The following is a 17,410-nucleotide window of genomic DNA, read 5'->3' as shown; positions in this document are numbered from 1 at the left end:
GTCTCTAGGTATTTTTGGATTTCCTCTTTGATTTCTTCAGTGATCTCTTGGTTATTTAGTAATATATTGTTTAGCCTCCATGTGTTTGTGTTTTTTATGTTTTTTTCCCTGTAATTCATTTCTAATCTCATAGTGTTGTGGTCAGAAAAGATGTTTGATATGATTTCAATTTTCTTAAATTTACTGTGGCTTGATTTGTGACCCAAGATGTGATCTATTCTGGAGAATGTTCCATGTGCACTTGAGAAGAAAGTGTAATCTGCTGTTTCTGGATGGAATGTCCTATAAATATCAATTAAATCTATCTGGTCTATCGTGTCATTTAAAGCTTGTGTTTCCTTATTTATTTTCATTTTGGATGATCTGTCCATTGGTGTTTTTGAGGTGTTAAAGTCCCCCACTATTACTGTGTTACTGTTGATTTCCTCTTTTATAGCTCTTAGCTGTTGCCTTATGTATTGAGGTGCTCCTATGTTGGGTGCAAATATATTTATAATTGCTATATCTTCTTCTTTGATTGATCCCTTGATCATTATGTAGTGTCCTTCCTTGTCTCTTGTAACATTCTTTATTTCAAAGTCTATTTTATCTGAAACGAGTATTGCTACTCCAGCTTTCTTTTGATTTCCATTTGCATGGAGTATCTTTTTCCATCCCCTTACTTTCAGTCTGTATGTGTCCCTAGGTCTGAAGTGGGTCTCTTGTAGACAGCATATAGATAGGTCTTGTTTTTGTATCCATTCAGCAAGCCTGTGGCTTTTGGTTGGAGAATTTAATCCATTCACATTTAAGGTAATTATCGATATGTATGTTCCTATGACCATTTCTTAATTGTTTTGGGTTTATTTTTGTAGGTCCTTTTCTTCTCTTGTGTTTCCCACTTTGAGAAGTTCCTTTAGCATTTGTTGTAGAGCTGCTTTGGTGGTGCTGAATTCTCTTAGCTTTGGCTTGTCTGTAAAGCTTTTGATTTCTCCATCAAATCTGCATGAGATCCTTGCCAGGTAGAGTAATCTTGGTTGTAGGTTCTTCCCTTTCATCACTTTAACTATATCATGCCACTCCCTTCTGGCTTGTAGAGTTTCTGCTGAGAAATCAGCTGTTAACCTTATGGGAGTTCTCTTGTATGTTATTTGTCATTTTTCCCTTGCTGCTTTCAATAATTTTTCTTTGTCTTTAATTTTTACCAGTTTGATTACTATGTGTCTCGGCGTGTTTCTCCTTGGGTTTATCCTGTATGGGATGTGCTTCCTGGACTTGGGTGGCTATTTCCTTTCCCATGTTAGGGAAGTTTTCGACTGTAATCTCTTCAAATATTTGCTTGGGTCCTTTCTCTCTCTCTTCTCCTTCTGGGACCCCTGTAATGCGAATGTTGTTGTGTTTAATGTTGTCCCAGAGGTCTCTTAGGCTGTCTTCATTTCTTTTCATTCTTTTTTCTTTATTCTGTTCCACATCAGTGAATTCCACCATTCTGTCTTCCAGGGCACTTATCCGTACTCTGCCTCAGTTATTCTGCTATTGATTCCTTCTAGTGTATTTTTCATTTCAGTTATTGTATTGGTCATCTCCGTTTGTTTGTCCTTTAATTCTTGTAGGTCTTTGTTAAACATTTCTTGCATCTTCTCGATCTTTGCCTCCATTCTTTATCCGAGGTCCTGGATCATCTTCACAATCATTATTCTGAATTCTTTTTCTGGAAGGTTGCCTATCTCCACTTCATTTAGTTGTTTTTCTGGGGTTTTATGTTCTTCCTTCATCTGGTACATAGCCCTCTACCTTTTCATCTTGTCTATCTTTCTGTGAATGTGGTTTTTGTTCCACAGGTGCAGGATTGTAGTTCTTCTTGCTTCTGCTGTCTACCCTTTGGTGGATGAGGCTATCTAAGAGGCTTGTGCAAGTTTCCTGATGGGAGGGACTGGTGGTGGGTAGAGCTGACTCTTGCTCTGGTGGGCAGAGCTCAGTAAAACTTTAATCTGGTTGACTGCTGATGGGTGGGGCTGGGTTCCCTCCCTGTTGGTTGTTTGGCCTGAGGCAACCCAACACTGGAGCCTACCTGGGCTCTTTGATGGGGCTAATGGTGGACTTTGGGAGGGCTCACGCCAAGGAGTACTTCCCAGAACTTCTGCTGCCAGTGTCCTAGTCCCCACTGTGAGCCACAGCCACAGCCTGCCTCTGCAGGAGACCCTCCAACACTAGCAGGTAGGTCTGGTTCAATCTCCCCTCGGGTCACTGCTCCTTCCCCTGGGTCCCAATACACACACCACTTTGTGTGTGCCCTCCAAGAGTGAAGTCTCTGTTTCCCCCAGTCCTGTCGAAGTCCTGCAGTCAAATCCCACTAGCCTTCAAAGTCTGATTCTCTAGGAATTCCTCCTCCCATTACCAGACCCCCAGGTTGGGAACCTGACGTGGGGCTCAGAACCTTCACTCCAGTGAGTGGACTTCTGTGGTATAAGTGTTCTCAAGTCTGTGAGTCACCCACCCAGCAGTTACGGGATTTGATTTTACTGTGTTTGCGCCCCTCCTGCCATCTCATTGTGGCTTTGTCTTTGGCTGTGGGGTATCTTTTTTGGTGAGTTCCAGTGTCTTCCTGTCGATGATTGTCCAGCTAGTTGTGATTCTGGTGTTCTCACAAGAGGGAGTGAGAGCACATCCTTCTACTCCACCATCTTGGTTCCTAATCTCAACTGATTTTTAAGAAGGGTGCCAAGACAATTCAATGGGGTAAAGAAGAGCCTTTTCAACAAATGGTACTGGGACAATTGTATATCCTTTTGCATGTAGCAAAAGAAATAAGTTGGGACTTCCATGCTGGCACAATGGTTAAGAATCCACCTGCCAATGCAGGGGACATGGGTTCGAGCCCTGGTCCAGGAAGATCCCACATGCTGCGGAGCAACTAAGCCTGTGCACCACAACTACTGAGCCTGCGCTCTAGAACCCACGAGCCACAATTACTGAAGCCCACATGCCACAACTACTGAAGCCCGTGGGCCTAGATTCTGCACAACACAACGAAGAGTAGCCCCCACTCACCACAACTAGAGAAAGCCCGCACGCAGCAACAAAGACCCAACACAGCCTAAAATAAGTAAATTAATTAATTAAATAAAAAAGGGAAAGAACTAAGTTGGATCTCTGTCTCATGCTACATATAAAAATCAGCTCAAAATAGATCAAAGGCTAAATCTAAGAACAAAAATTACAAACCTTTTGGAAGAAAACATAGGCATTAATCTTCATAACCTTGGATTAGGCAATTAGATTTACTAGAAATGACACCAAAAGTGGAAGCAACAAAAGAAAAAAAAAAGATAAATTAGACTTCACCAAATTAAAAATTGTTCTGCTTCAAAGGACACTATCAAGAGAGGAAAAAAACAACCCACAGTTGGGAGAAAATATTTGCAAATCATATATCTGATATGGGACTAGTATCTAGAATATATAAGAACTCTTACTACTTAATAATAAAAGGACCAATAATCTAATTTTAAAATGGGCAAAGGATTTGGATAGACGTCTCTCCAGAGAAGATATACACATGGCCAATAAGCATGAGAAGAGATGCGCAACATCATTAGCCATCAAGGAAATGTAAATTAGGGTATGACTGAATACTACCTCATACCCACTAGGATGGCTATATTCAAAAAGATAGGTAATAACAAGTGTTTCTGAGAACTAAAGAAATTAGTATCCTTATACACTTCCGGTAGAAATATAAAATAGTCCAGCTACTTTAAAAAACAGTCTGGCAGTTCCTTAAATGGTTAAACATAGAGTTCCCATATAACCCAGCAATTCTACAGCAGGTATAAACCCAAGAGTAATAAAAACATATATCTATACAAAAACTTATAGATGAATGCTTATAGCACCAGTATTCATAATATCCAAAAAGTGGAAACAACCCAAATGTTCATCAACTGATGAATGGATAAACAAAGTGTGATATATACATGCACTGGCATACTATTCAGCCATAAAAATGAAGTACTGAATACTAACATAGCCTATAACATGGATAAATCTCTTTTTAATGTATTTATTTGCTTATTTGCCTGCGGTGCGTCTTTGTTGCTGCATGCTGGCAGCAACTCTTCATTGCAGTGTGCGGGCTTCTCATTGCAGTGGCTTCTCTTGTTGTGGAGCACGGACTCTAGGTGCATGGGCTCAGTAGTTGTGGCTCGCGGGCTCTAGAGAACAGGTTCAGTAGTTGTGGTGCATAGGCTTAGTTGCTCCGCGGCATGTGGGATCTTCCTGGACCAGGGATTGAACCCGTGTCCCCTGCACTGGCAGGCGGATTCTTAACCACTGTGCCACCAGGGAAGTCCCACATGAATGAATCTTGAAGACGTTATCCCAAGTGAAAAAAGTCAGGTGAAAATCGTCACATACTGTGTGATACTATTACATGAAATGTTCAGAATAAGCAAATGCATAAAGATAGAAAGTAAATTAGTGGTTGCCATGGCCTGGGCAGAATGGGGAATAGGGAGTGACCACTAACAGGTATGGGGTTTCTTTTGGGGTCATAAACATTCTTTGGAATTAGATAGTGGTGACGGTTGCATAATTTTGTGAATATACTAAAAATCACTGAACTGTACACTTGAAAAGGATGAACTTTATGGTGTGTGAATTATATCTCAATAAAAAAAGTCAGTTCTCTTAAAAATACAGTTGGCAAAAAATATATATATTTGATTGGCAAAAAGAAATTCATTCGGGTTTTTGCATGTTTCAGAAAAACCCGAATGAACTTTTTGGCCAACCCAATAGCTTTCTAGAAAACATTGAGACAGAAGGCTTAACTCCAAGCTAGATAAAATTTTGAATTTGAAAGACACCTTCAAGAATAGAGTGTTTTAAGCATCCGGGCAAAAACCAAGCCAAACCAAAACAACAAATTGCCTAAAAGAAAGGGGTTGGGAGTAAGGACATAGGCTACTCTCCAAATTTTCCACAGCAACGTCCATTGCCAAAAAACAAACAAAAATTTGGAGGAGACAGCTTTATAGCTTTAAGGAAAGTAAGCTATACTCAATGAAGAAAGCATTCAAGTTATAAGGGTGCACCATCTCAAAGATGTATGAACTCAGAAAGCACAACTCCTATAAGTTCCTTATTGAGAAAACCACTTGACATGAGATCTCGTTAATTGAGATAATCAAAATAAAGAACTCAAGAGTGAAGAAATTATGGTAAACATTTAAGTATAAAACCAATTTAAAATATTTAAATATGAAAACAGTGCTAAGTATAAAGCCAATACTAAATAACTTTGATAATCATCATTACAAACAGAAGAACATGAACAGTGTGAACCTGGACAACATGAGAATAAGAATACAACCAACCAAAACTAAGAATTGGAGAAAAGGAGATAGGCACAGTCTTCACCCTGCAGAAAAAGAAGTCAATAACATTCTTTAAACTGAAACATAGTAGTAAAAAAATCTTCATGGAGTTTATGATTTCTTTTTTTTTTTAACTGCAGAGAGATTGTTAAAGAAATATTACTGGGGGAGTGAAGAAATTTTGTGTCAACTTGACTGGGCTAAGGGATGCCCAAATATCTGGTCAAACATTCCTAGGCATGTCTGGGAGGGTGTTTCCAGAAGAGATTAGCCTTTGAATTAGTGAACTGAGTAAAGAAGATTGCCCTCCCCAATGCAAGTGGGCATCATTCAACTCCTTGAGAGCCCAAATAGAACAAAAAGGCAGGGGAAAAGCAAATTCACTTGAGAGAGAATCTCTTGAGCTGAGAGATCCATCTTCTCCTGCCCTGGGCCTCAATCATCAGTGAGTGCTTCTGGTTCCCCGGCTTTCCAACTCAGATCATGGCTTACACCATCAGCGCCCCCTCACTCCACCCCTGTTCCCAGGCCTTTGGACTCAGGCTGAATTACAGCACTGGCTTTCCTGGCCTTCCAGCTTGTAGATGGCAGATCATGGGACTTCTCATCCACCATGACCATGTGAGCCAATTCCTATAATAAATCTCCTCTTATATATATATTTATATCCTATTGGCTTCGTTTCTCTGGAGAATCCTTACTAATACAGATTTTTCAAAATAGATTCCTTCAGATGTGCTTCAGATCCCTTTTCTTCTATTAAATTCAAATAAAATGAATTTAAGTGTTTCTATTAAAAATAGTATTTCTGGTAGGATGCCATTTGGCAAAGGGTTTCAACCAGTTTGTAGTGAAGAATTAGAAATTCACATTGGGATGCCACTGCATGGTATTCATAGTTACTGATCCAATAAACTGTATTTGGTTCTCAGCCTGCTGGGTAGGTTCGGTTATAAATCACTTTAAAGTCCCAAGTATGTCGAAATTCCCTGGTGGTCCAGTGGTTAGGACTTTGCGCTTGGCCCGGTTCAATCCCTGGTTGGGGAACTAAGATCCCCCAAGCCGCAGCAGGACCGAAAAAACAAAAAGTCCCAAGTACAGAATAAGCCATGTGGAACCCCAACCGAAGATTGGATCCTCATGCCCACAGTGAGCAATCAGGTAAATGCCACTGATTTAAAACACTGAAGGTGGGCTTCCCTGGTGGCGCAGTAGTTGAGAGTCTGCCTGCCGATGCAGGGGACACGGGTTCGTGCCCTGGTCCGGGAAGATCCCACATGCCGCGGAGCGGCTAGGCCCGTGAGCCATGGCCGCTGAGCCTGCGCGTCCGGAGCCTGTGCTCCGCAACAGGAGAGTCCACAACAGTGAGAGGCCCGCGTACCGCCAAAAAAAACCAAAACACTGAAAGCTGTTTTAGCAATGATTCGTCTCTGGGTGTACCACGTGTTAATTGCAGCACAGGAAATATGGTCAGAGAGGACAAAATCCAAGCTTCTGTTTCCTGATGAGCTATAAAAAAAAGGTCAGGCAACACAAGCTGTCACACTCTGAGGTGCCTTAGGTTGAATTCATAGGGAGAGCTGAATGTGAAGCATTCTTTAGTCTGCTTGATGATGGGGGCTGGGAGTGGAGCTTCAGTCCTGGGATCCCCTCCTCCACTTACTGCCCTGGTTCAGGACCACCCGCCCACCCACAGGTGTATTACAATACAACAAGGCTCTTTCCATCCATATGCCATCTAACCTTGTCCATATCAGTAGGCACAGATAGAAGACTCCCTGGAGACAGTTTCCCCTATTCTATACTGGATCCCAAACCAGATGAGAACATTGAGATTCAGAATCCAAGCCAAGAAGGAGATATTTTAAATTTCATATAATTGTCCAAATGTTTTCACTTTGAGCCAAGTCACTCAGGATTTCAGTCAGTTCCAGAATCAGGTATATGTCCTTTTTGGTCTATCACCTGCAATGTGCAAAATATTTGTGGTTTTAAAGATTAACAAAAATTAAGCTTGTAATCTACTCTGGCAGAGTTAAATTTCAGAGAGGGGCTCTACTGACATGGAGAAAGATTGCCCTCATGATGCCATCAGGATTAGGTGTCATTCAACAAATATTCAGTGACCATCTGCTACATGCCAGGGTGTGTATAAGGCATAAAGGAGTCCAACAGTGAACAAAAGAAACAAAAACTCCCTGCCTTCAAGGAGCTTCCATTCATTCATTCAACAAGTTCTTTGATGTTGTTACCTCTAAGGCATATGTGATTTTTTTTTCCATTGCTTTTGGAAGAATTCTAGAGACTTTATTGCCACTTAAAAAGTAAAGCTGGGGACTTCCCTGGTGGCACGTGGTTAAGAATCCTCCTGCCAATGCAGGGGACACAGGTTCGATCCCTGGTCCGGGAAGATCCCACATGCCACGGAGCAGCTAAGCCCGTGGGCCACAACTACTGAGCCTACGTTTTAGAGCCCATGAGCCACAACTACTGAGCCAGCACACCAGAGCCCACGCTCCACAACAAGAGAAGCCACCACAATGAGAAGCCCGCATACTGCAATGAAGAGTAACCCCGGCTCGCCACAACTAGAGAATGCGGCGAGCCGTTTCTGACCGGCAGAATAACGAGCCGCCACACGCAAGATTCTTCTCGTATCACACTTTATTGGAGCACAGCTTGGTTGAAGAAAGATGGAAGGAAGACCCCCGCAATCCTAGAGCAGTCTGCTTATATAGGGATTAAGAACATGTGTCGCTCTGTGATTGGCTTTCGCCGATGGTGCGATTTGTGAGCCAGCATCGGATAGGTCGCTACTTTAAAACCTCATTAGTATACTTAGCGCAAGCGCAGTGGCCACAGGAAGGATGACTCAGCTTATTTCAGCTTCCTGCTGCGTAGCAGCTAGCTGACCGCGCCCTACATCTCCCCCTTTTTTATTTATTATGAATGAATGACTCCCTATAGAGGTGCAATGGCAACAAGGCCTCTCTGTGCAAGGGCAATCATTTCGAATTATTCAGGGCGGAGAGCCAGGCTGCGGGAGAATCTCCTTCATTAATAGCCAGAAGTGCCTGAGTGAGCAGGACCCTATCTCGATGTGCCCTGATGCGCACACGACAGACCAACCAGAGACACAGCATAATCCCAAATACACAGCAGACTCCAAAGATTCCTACCCCCACCCACTCCCCAAAGGAGGAAAAGGCAGAAGAGAGCCAAGAGGCAAAATCTCCAAAGGCAACGGGCTCCAGCCCGGCAGCACTCAGTTGCACAATTTGAATAATCCTTTGTGGAATTCCAACTAATACAAAGACTTCGATTAAGAATCATCAGGAACATCCAACTCAGCATCTTCTCTGAAGTTTTCTTCAACAATTCTCGTCAGTCTTGATGGCACCCAGATCGGATCTTGATCCTGACTGGACTACTCACCAACGGTTACCACTCCGTGTGTCGAGTTCTGAATCGGTCCTCCATGCAGGGCGCGAAGTTCCCGGGTTTCGGCACCACTTGCGGCGAGCCGTTTCTGACCGGCAGAATAACGAGCCGCCACACGCAAGATTCTTCTCGTATCACACTTTATTGGAGCACAGCTTGGTTGAAGAAAGATGGAAGGAAGACCCCGCAATCCTAGAGCAGTCTGCTTATATAGGGATTAAGAACATGTGTCGCTCTGTGATTGGCTTTCGCCGATGGTGCGATTTGTGAGCCAGCATCGGATAGGTCGCTACTTTAAAACCTCATTAGTATGCTTAGCGCAAGCGCAGTGGCCACAGGAAGGATGACTCAGCTTATTTCAGCTTCCTGCTGCGTAGCAGTTAGCTGACAGCGCCCTACATCTCCCCCTTTTTTATTTATTAGAACACCAAACAGAATGTAGCCCGTACAAGTGTTCACCTCATGATGTGCTCACTGTTCGAGGGCAGTTTTCTGTTGGCATGTTTGAGACTCAGAATAATGGCTGATTCCCTATAGAGGTGCGATGGCGACAAGGCCTCTCTGTGCAAGGGCAATCAGGACAATGAATGACTCCCTATAGAGGTGCAATGGCAACAAGGCCTCTCTGTGCAAGGGCAATCAGGACAATGGATGACTCCCTATAGAGGTGCAATGGCAACAAGGCCTCTCTGTGCAAGGGCAATCAGGACAATGAATGAATGACTCCCTATAGAGGTGCAATGGCAACAAGGCCTCTCTGTGCAAGGGCAATCAGGACAATGAATGACTCCCTATAGAGGTGCAATGGCAACAAGGCCTCTCTGTGCAAGGGCAATCAGGACAATGAATGAATGACTCCCTATAGAGGTGCAATGGCAACAAGGCCTCTCTGTGCAAGGGCAATCATTTCGAATTATTCAGGGCGGAGAGCCAGGCTGCGGGAGAATCTCCTTCATTAATAGCCAGAAGTGCCTGAGTGAGCAGGACCCTATCTCGATGTGCCCTGATGCGCACACGACAGACCAACCAGAGACACAGCATAATCCCAAATACACAGCAGACTCCAAAGATTCCTACCCCCACCCACTCCCCAAAGAAAGAAAAGGCAGAAGAGAGCCAAGAGGCAAAATCTCCAAAGGCAACGATTAAGCACAATTTGAATAATCCTTTGTGGAATTCCAACTAATACAAAGACTTCGATTAAGAATCATCAGGAACATCCAGCTCAGCATCTTCTCCGAAGTTTTCTTCAACAATTCTCGTCAGTCTTGATGGCACCCAGATCGGATCTTGATCCTGTGGGGAGACACAAAGAGATCCCCTGGATCGAGTAATAACACGATCCGGGCCCTTCCATTGATTGGACAACACATCTTTCCACATCACTTTGCCATAATTTTTATGGTTTGTTGCCACATGGCGTTCAGCAGAGGTTTCTTTATCATCATTTAAATGTAAAAAATTTATGGTAAATAAGGCAAGTGAAAGTCTCTGTCTAGGGGTACAGTTCTCTGCGATTCCCCCTTTTTGTTTTATTAAGAGTTCTTTAAGTGTGCGATTTGTGCGTTCTATAATTCCTTGTCCTTGTGGATTATAGGACAAGCCTGTAATATGAATCACCTGCATTTTTTGACAAAAAAGAGCAAAGCTTTTGGAATGCCTCTGGGGTTAACCCCAGTCTTTTGGGTAGGCAAAAATTGGGCGCAAGCAGAACAACTCTTCACAATATTCCTAGCCAAAGCTCTGGTAATGTTAAATTTTTTTCTTAAGACTGTAGATGACACATGATATAGCTTATGAAACTCTTGAGCCTGTGTCGTAGAGTCCAGCGCTGCCAGAGCGCGTGTGGAAATTAAATTAAAAGGACACATCCAAACAGGTTGAGAATCATCACAGCGTTCTAATTGTGCATTTGTAATAGCTTGTTCTACCTTTTGAAGTGCCTGATGGGCTTCTGGGGTCAATTGGCGTGGGGAATTAAGATCAGGCTCCTAAAAAATTTACAACATCTCCCTTCTGTATTCCCTCGGGAGCAAGAAACAATCCCCCATTCCCTAAATATTTAATCAAAACGCCTAAGGCCTGTTCAAGCAACTCCATACAAGGGGCTTTATCTCGACTATTCAAAGGAATAGAAAAGACGCCATTTCCCTAATTTTTTCTTAATTATTCCAGGGTGACTAGGAGGGTTCTAAATGCCCTAATTGTAACTGCTCATCCACTAGTTTGGATGCCGCCTCCAGCTTTTCCTTTGACAAAGGCCACTGAGGTACCCACACAGGTGTTGTGGTCCTCCATGTAATCATAAACTCAGTGACCCTTGAGAAAAACCCAAGCCTCGGCGGTTTAAATTTCCGCGGGCTTCTATAGGGGCGGCCATGCCTTACAACTTACGTCCTATCCCTCTATTAGATATCAGGTTGAAACAAATATAATTCCTTAAACTCATCTAGGATTGGATATAATCCTGGCACCGTTTCTTGCTTTTCCTTTTGTTTTCTTTTTTCTCTTTTCATAATTTCAGGCCTGTCTACCGTAGTCCCTGTTTGTTCATTCTCTGATGCGCTATCTTGAAAACATACCTGACTGGACTACTCACCGACGGTTCACTCCGTGTGTCGAGTTCTGAATCGGTCCTCCATGCAGGGCGCGAAGTTCCCGGGTTTCGGCACCACTTGCGGCGAGCCGTTTCTGACCGGCAGAATAACGAGCCGCCACACGCAAGATTCTTCTCGTATCACACTTTATTGGAGCACAGCTTGGTTGAAGAAAGATGGAAGGAAGACCCCGCAATCCTAGAGCAGTCTGCTTATATAGGGATTAAGAACATGTGTCGCTCTGTGATTGGCTTTCGCCGATGGTGCGATTTGTGAGCCAGCATCGGATAGGTCGCTACTTTAAAACCTCATTAGTATACTTAGCGCAAGCGCAGTGGCCACAGGAAGGATGACTCAGCTTATTTCAGCTTCCTGCTGCGTAGCAGCTAGCTGACCGCGCCCTACAAGAGAAAGTCCAGGCACAGCAACGAAGGCCCAATGCAGCCAAAAATAAATAAATAAATAAATTTATTAAGAAAAAAAAGTAAAACCGGGTAAGCTCACAAATTAGAAAAAATAAGGGCCATGTCATGTAGTGGTTAAGAAACAATTTGAGGTGTCACCCTCCCTGAGTTCGTGCCCTTGCCTCCATCGGTTATCAGCTTGTTGACCGTGGGCACATTTCTTAACTTCTTTAAGCCTCAGATTCCTCATCTGTAAAATGAGTATACTAATAATGGAATATTCTTCATAGGCTTGTTGTGGGAGTTTGAGATAATCTATGTAGAGAATTTAGCAACAGTACTAGAGACAGAACAATTGAGTGATAAATGTTAGCCATTGTTAATGGCAAGAGTGTTTAAAATACAAAAAGAATATTCTGATTATAGAAAGATCCCTTGGAAAATGAGTATTTAACTGCTAATTTACTTAAGGGAACCTAAGTACAGACCAGAAAAAACTTAGTGTTATCTCTTATTAACTGAAAACTAATCAGAAGTTGAAATAAAATATTTCTGAAATTATAATGTAAATCCATAAGAATATGATTTGTTTCAAGTTTTTCAGTAATAGATTGTGTTAAGTGTATTGTAAATACTGTATTGTAAATACTGTGAGTTTGGTTTCTTGTTTTTTTTTTTAAGCACAGTTGGTGCAACCCCCGATCATGGAAGTACAGAATTATACTTTAGACAATGCATTTTGCTGAATATGGTTTCCTAGTAAACACCTTATTTGTTGAGTTCCCAACCAGGCATTGTGAAATGGCACAGTTCAATAAAAGGTTGTCAGACTCATGTATGATGAGAACACTGGGCTGGCGCTCTGTCATCTGAGACAAAGATGATCTGAACACTGACCAACATTTATCTGCAAAGAGTGCCATGTCCAACACAGCCAGGTCTGATGGCAAGGCTGTACATCCAGCCACATATTTCCACGGCTCATGCCTTCTCCCTGATCCCCTCTATCAATTAGCGTGGGAGTTATTTCTGGAGGATGCCTAGTTTATCCAGAGTCAAGGATTTGTTTGCTAGTCAGCAGATGCTTTCAAGTGGTAATTTAACTGTCAATGAAAAATAAATAAATGGTGTTGCGAATTCTGGATGATCTTAGCAATTCTTGGAAGCTCTGCGTTATTGAATGCATCTCCGTCTCAGTTGCCCGGGGAACTGCATTTTGATGTCGCACGTCAAGCAGATCTTTCCTGAGTGTAATTGTAGTTTTTCTGATGCCGTGCTTAAAGCTGTTCAAATGTTTGGCTTCTGGCAAATACTTCCTAACATCATTCACGACAGTGATGGATCTGAAGCAATTTTAATACATTTTTAAATCCCACTAACTTGTTAAATAACCAGAGAAAGAATCCTATATAAATTGAAAACATCTTTATTACCAGAAGAGATGTCTGGGAAGATATAGGCGAATCTGTATTGATCTGATGTTTCCAAGACCATGGTTGGTCCTTTGCAGGATCAAATCTTAGAAGCCAGTCATGCATCTTCATATAGTGAGATGAAGCCCAGTACTGGGTGGACCATTGGTTTCTGGAAGTCACTGCTAGATGCCTACCCAATACTCTTTCTCCCCTTCTTTTTTTTACCGAAATATCTCCAACTTAGTTCAGAGAGGCAGTGTGCCTGGACTTGGCTAAAAACACAAATTTTCCAAGTTTCCTGGAGCTGCAATGATCACATATTCTGTCCAATGAGTTATCCGTTGCTAGGTGGCACTTCTGGGAAAGGCCTTTGAAAGGGTGAAGATAGGTGCTCAGCCTATAGGTGCCTCCTGCCCTTCACGTTCTTTCTCTTGCTAGGAACGCAGAGGTCATGCAGAAGTGGATTAGCCATCTTGTGCCCCAAGTACATGCTCAGGATAACTGAGCAGAAAGATACGAAGATCCTGAGTCCCCAGTGACACAGAAGAACCTCTGCTCCAGCCCTGGATCACCTCACCCCAGCTTGCCATTATTTGAGAAAAGGGAAACAATTTACTGAGCCACTGGCGTTTGAGTCCCTGTCATTAGAAGCCAAACACAGTTCCTAACCTGTAGTGGAATGCTGCAAGTAAAATGGGAAACTAAGTGTTTGACAGAGGGCTTTAAAGATCCACCCACTGGAGCCTGGAAGGCTAGTGGTCCCTGTTTCAGCAAGGCAAAGCATTTGGTCAGACTGTTCTCTGCTGTACCTTTCTTGCAGTACGTCAGTCATCACTCTGATGGCAGAAGAGGAAGAGAGATGGGACCTTGTTCATTGATAGTATTGCCAAGTTATTCTAGACCAGGTCTGCCACACCCAGACCTCTTATTGGGTAAGAAGAATGATCCTTTATATTTTCTTTGCATTTTACGTTATGGAGTGCATTCTACTTAAGGCATATAAATGAGAGGAATGATTCCAAATACCCTGCATGGTACCCGGCATATGGAAACTATTTAATAGAAATCTGTTGGGGGGCGGTGGTGGTGGGATGAATTGGGAGGCTGGGATTGACATGTATACACTGATATGTATAAAACAGATAGCTAGTAAGAACATGCTATATAAAAATTAAATTAAATTTTAAAAAAGATTAAAATAATTTGTTGAATAACTAAATGGGAAACTCTTATCATTCTATCCGTCTCACTTCAGAATGTACATAAATGAGGACCTTGCTTTTGTTGGTTTTACTGTTACTTATCTGCCAATTTATTATGCCTTGCTCCAGGAAAATAAACAGTTTACAGATTGATTAAAAAATTAGGTTGGGGGCTTCCCTGGTGGCGCAGTGGTTGAGAGTCCGCCTGCCGATGCAGGGGACGCGGATTCGTGCCCCGGTCTGGGAAGATCCCACATGCCGCGGAGCGGCTGGGCCCGTGAGCCATGGCCGCTGAGCCTGCGCGTCCGGAGCCTGTGCTCCGCAACGGGAGAGGCCACAGCAGTGAGAGGCCCGCGTACCGCAAAAGAAAAAAAAAAAAAGTGAGGTTGGACTTTGTGATATCTAGCCCTCGACGAAACCATAAGACAATGATGATAGCTAAGTTTTTGAATGCCCTCTATGTGCCAGTCACTGTTCTAAGAAATTTGTTAACTGATTTAATCCTTACTACCATCCTATAACATATGATTATTATGATAATAATTCCATAGGTGGGAAACTATTATTATAGTAGTTTTCTAGGTACAGAAGGCACAGATAAGCTAGGTCACTTGTCCAAGATCACACAATCAGAATTAGTGAGTGGCAGAGCCAGGATTAATCCAGGTGTTCTAGCTCTCAGCTACTACACTCTAACTTTGCTTTAGTATATTTTTCTTCATTCTTCATCCTCCTCGTCACTCCAGGCTTTGGGCTTCTGTGACAGTTGCTATCACCCTGTGAGTTTGGGTGTTTAAAGTCTTTGCTTTGCCAGGCTGTGTATTTCTTCTTCTCACCTGTGAGGAGGTGATTCCTGGGTTCAGACCTCATAGTCCGCTGGAGGCAGGTTCTCTGTAGGGATGATTAATGTTTACACTTGATGCTTTTTGAAAAGCAAAATCGTAATGTTTGTGTTTATTATAACAGTGAGGCATAATCATTTGCTGGTACTATGTTGACTAGTGTGGCAGAGAATTCTAGATATTCCTGTATCCCTGCTCCCCTTCTTCTAAAGTAACAGATCCTATTATTAACCTGGGCACATGGCCACTCTGAATAATGACACTTCCATCCACTCTCACACTTAGATGAGGCCACAGAGTGCTGGTCAGCGGGATGTGAACGGAGGGGATGTATACACCTCGCAGGCTGCATCTCATTTCTAATGCCCTGGAATGGGAACATAATGGACCATGTAGAAAGAGCAGTCTCCTAGAGATGGTGGAACAACCAGATGGATGGAGCCTGGAGCTTTGCTAACATTACAGAGCAAAGCCACCTTATTAATCCAGTCATATACTCAAGAGAGAAATAAACTCCTCTGTTGTTTAAGCCACTGGTATTTTGGGGTTTTGGGGGGGGTTTTGGTTTTGTTTGCTTTTTTGTTGTTTTTTGGTTTTGGCCACACTGCACAGCATGTGGGATCCTAGTTCCCAGACCAGGGATTGAACCCCGGCCATGGCAGTGAAAGCATCGAGTCCTAACCACTGGACCGTGAGGGAATTCTGAAGTCACTGGTATTTTGGACCGCTATTATTGGCAGCAGAGCCTATTAATTAATTCTAATTAATACAACTGAGGTATACAATCAGAGCCAGACCTAAAGAAATGAAAATGTCAATCATATCATGTTAGTATCCTGCATGATTTACCTGACTCAGCAATCTTTAATTGACATCCATCACTGTTGTATAACTCTGGGTTGAATAGGGAAAATCCCACATTTGAATAAAAACAACCCTGAATCTTTCCTGTAATCAGACCCCTTCCTGATGACTTACAGTCTCAAAGCCTCCAGATTCCTTTCTGTAGCTGTCAAGGACTCCGTTTACCACGATTGGAGAAATGATCTTGCCACTCTCTTTGACTTTGTTTTTTTCTTGCTTGATTCAGGGTTCGAATCTCTAGAGTTGACAACCAGGTTCTAGTGTTAGGTGACAACCATCCCAGTTTGCCTGGGATCTTCCCAGGAGATCAGCTCGGTGCTTTGTGACCACCTAGAGGGGTGGGATAGGGAGGGTGGGAGGGAGACGCAAGAGGGAGGTGATATGGAGAAATATGTATACATATAGCTGATTCACTTTGTTATACAGCAGAAACTAACACAACATTGTAAAGCAACTATATTCTAATAAAGATGTTTAAAAAAAAAGAGGCACTGAAAGCCTGGAATGACAGAAAACCCCTGATTCCTGATCAAACCAGGATAGTTGGTCACACTTTAAATATGTTATGCTATTTCTTTTCTCAGAGCTTCTCAGTTTTTATCTACCGCTACCTTTCTACTTTCATTCTCATGTGTCATTTGTTGTCCAGTATGTGTCAAGTATAATGTTAGGTGTTGGAGAAGTACACAGAGTAGTTGGATCAGGAAGTTTTCATCTACTAAAGGAAACAGATGTATAAATCTAATTATAATACAGTATAGTACATTCAGTTGAAGAGGTAAGTGTGAAATATTTTGGGAATGCAGAAGTAGTAATTTAAGGTACTGGGTGATTTAGGAAAGGACTTCATAGAGAAGGGGACATTTCATCTGCATCTTAAAAATGATTAGATGTTCATCAAGCAGGGAAGTTGCTGAGTAGTTGCCTCTTACCACTTAATCCACTTAATTCTTCCTTTTTTTTTTTTTTTTTTTTTTTTTTTTTTGCAGTACGTGGGCCTCTCACTGTTGTGGCCTCTCCCACTGCAGAGCGCAGGCTCCGGACGCGCAGGCTCAGTGGCCATGGCTCACGGGCCCAGCCACTCCGTGGCATGAGGGATCTTCCCGGTCCAGGGCACGAACACAGGTCCCCTGTATCAGCAGGTGGACTCTCAACCACTGCGCCACCAGGGAAGCCCAATCCTTCCTTTTTAATGGAACTTTAATCTGAACAGAAGATAAGTATAAAACAAATCCAGGAAAAGGATGCTCATTATTCATTATTTCTTATCTTTTATGAAATTTTTATC

At 42.6% G+C, this 17,410-nt stretch overlaps 1 long non-coding RNA gene across 1 annotated transcript; it reads right to left on the bottom strand.

Annotated features, from left to right (window-relative positions):
- Positions 1 to 11,366: 11,366 nt before the first annotated feature.
- LOC141277973 (uncharacterized) lies at positions 11,367 to 17,187 on the bottom strand. The gene is made up of 2 exons (XR_012329976.1): positions 16,237 to 17,187; positions 11,367 to 15,307 (listed from the first exon to the last, which is right to left on the bottom strand). It is a non-coding gene; the product is annotated as an uncharacterized lncRNA (long non-coding RNA).
- Between the last annotated feature and the right edge of the window lie 223 nt (positions 17,188 to 17,410).

Source organism: Tursiops truncatus, chromosome 2 (genome assembly GCF_011762595.2).
Source record: "Tursiops truncatus isolate mTurTru1 chromosome 2, mTurTru1.mat.Y, whole genome shotgun sequence".
Lineage (NCBI taxonomy): Eukaryota > Metazoa > Chordata > Mammalia > Artiodactyla > Delphinidae > Tursiops > Tursiops truncatus.
The sequence above is the reverse complement of the archived record's forward strand: the minus strand, read 5'-3'. Positions and strand labels throughout refer to the sequence as shown.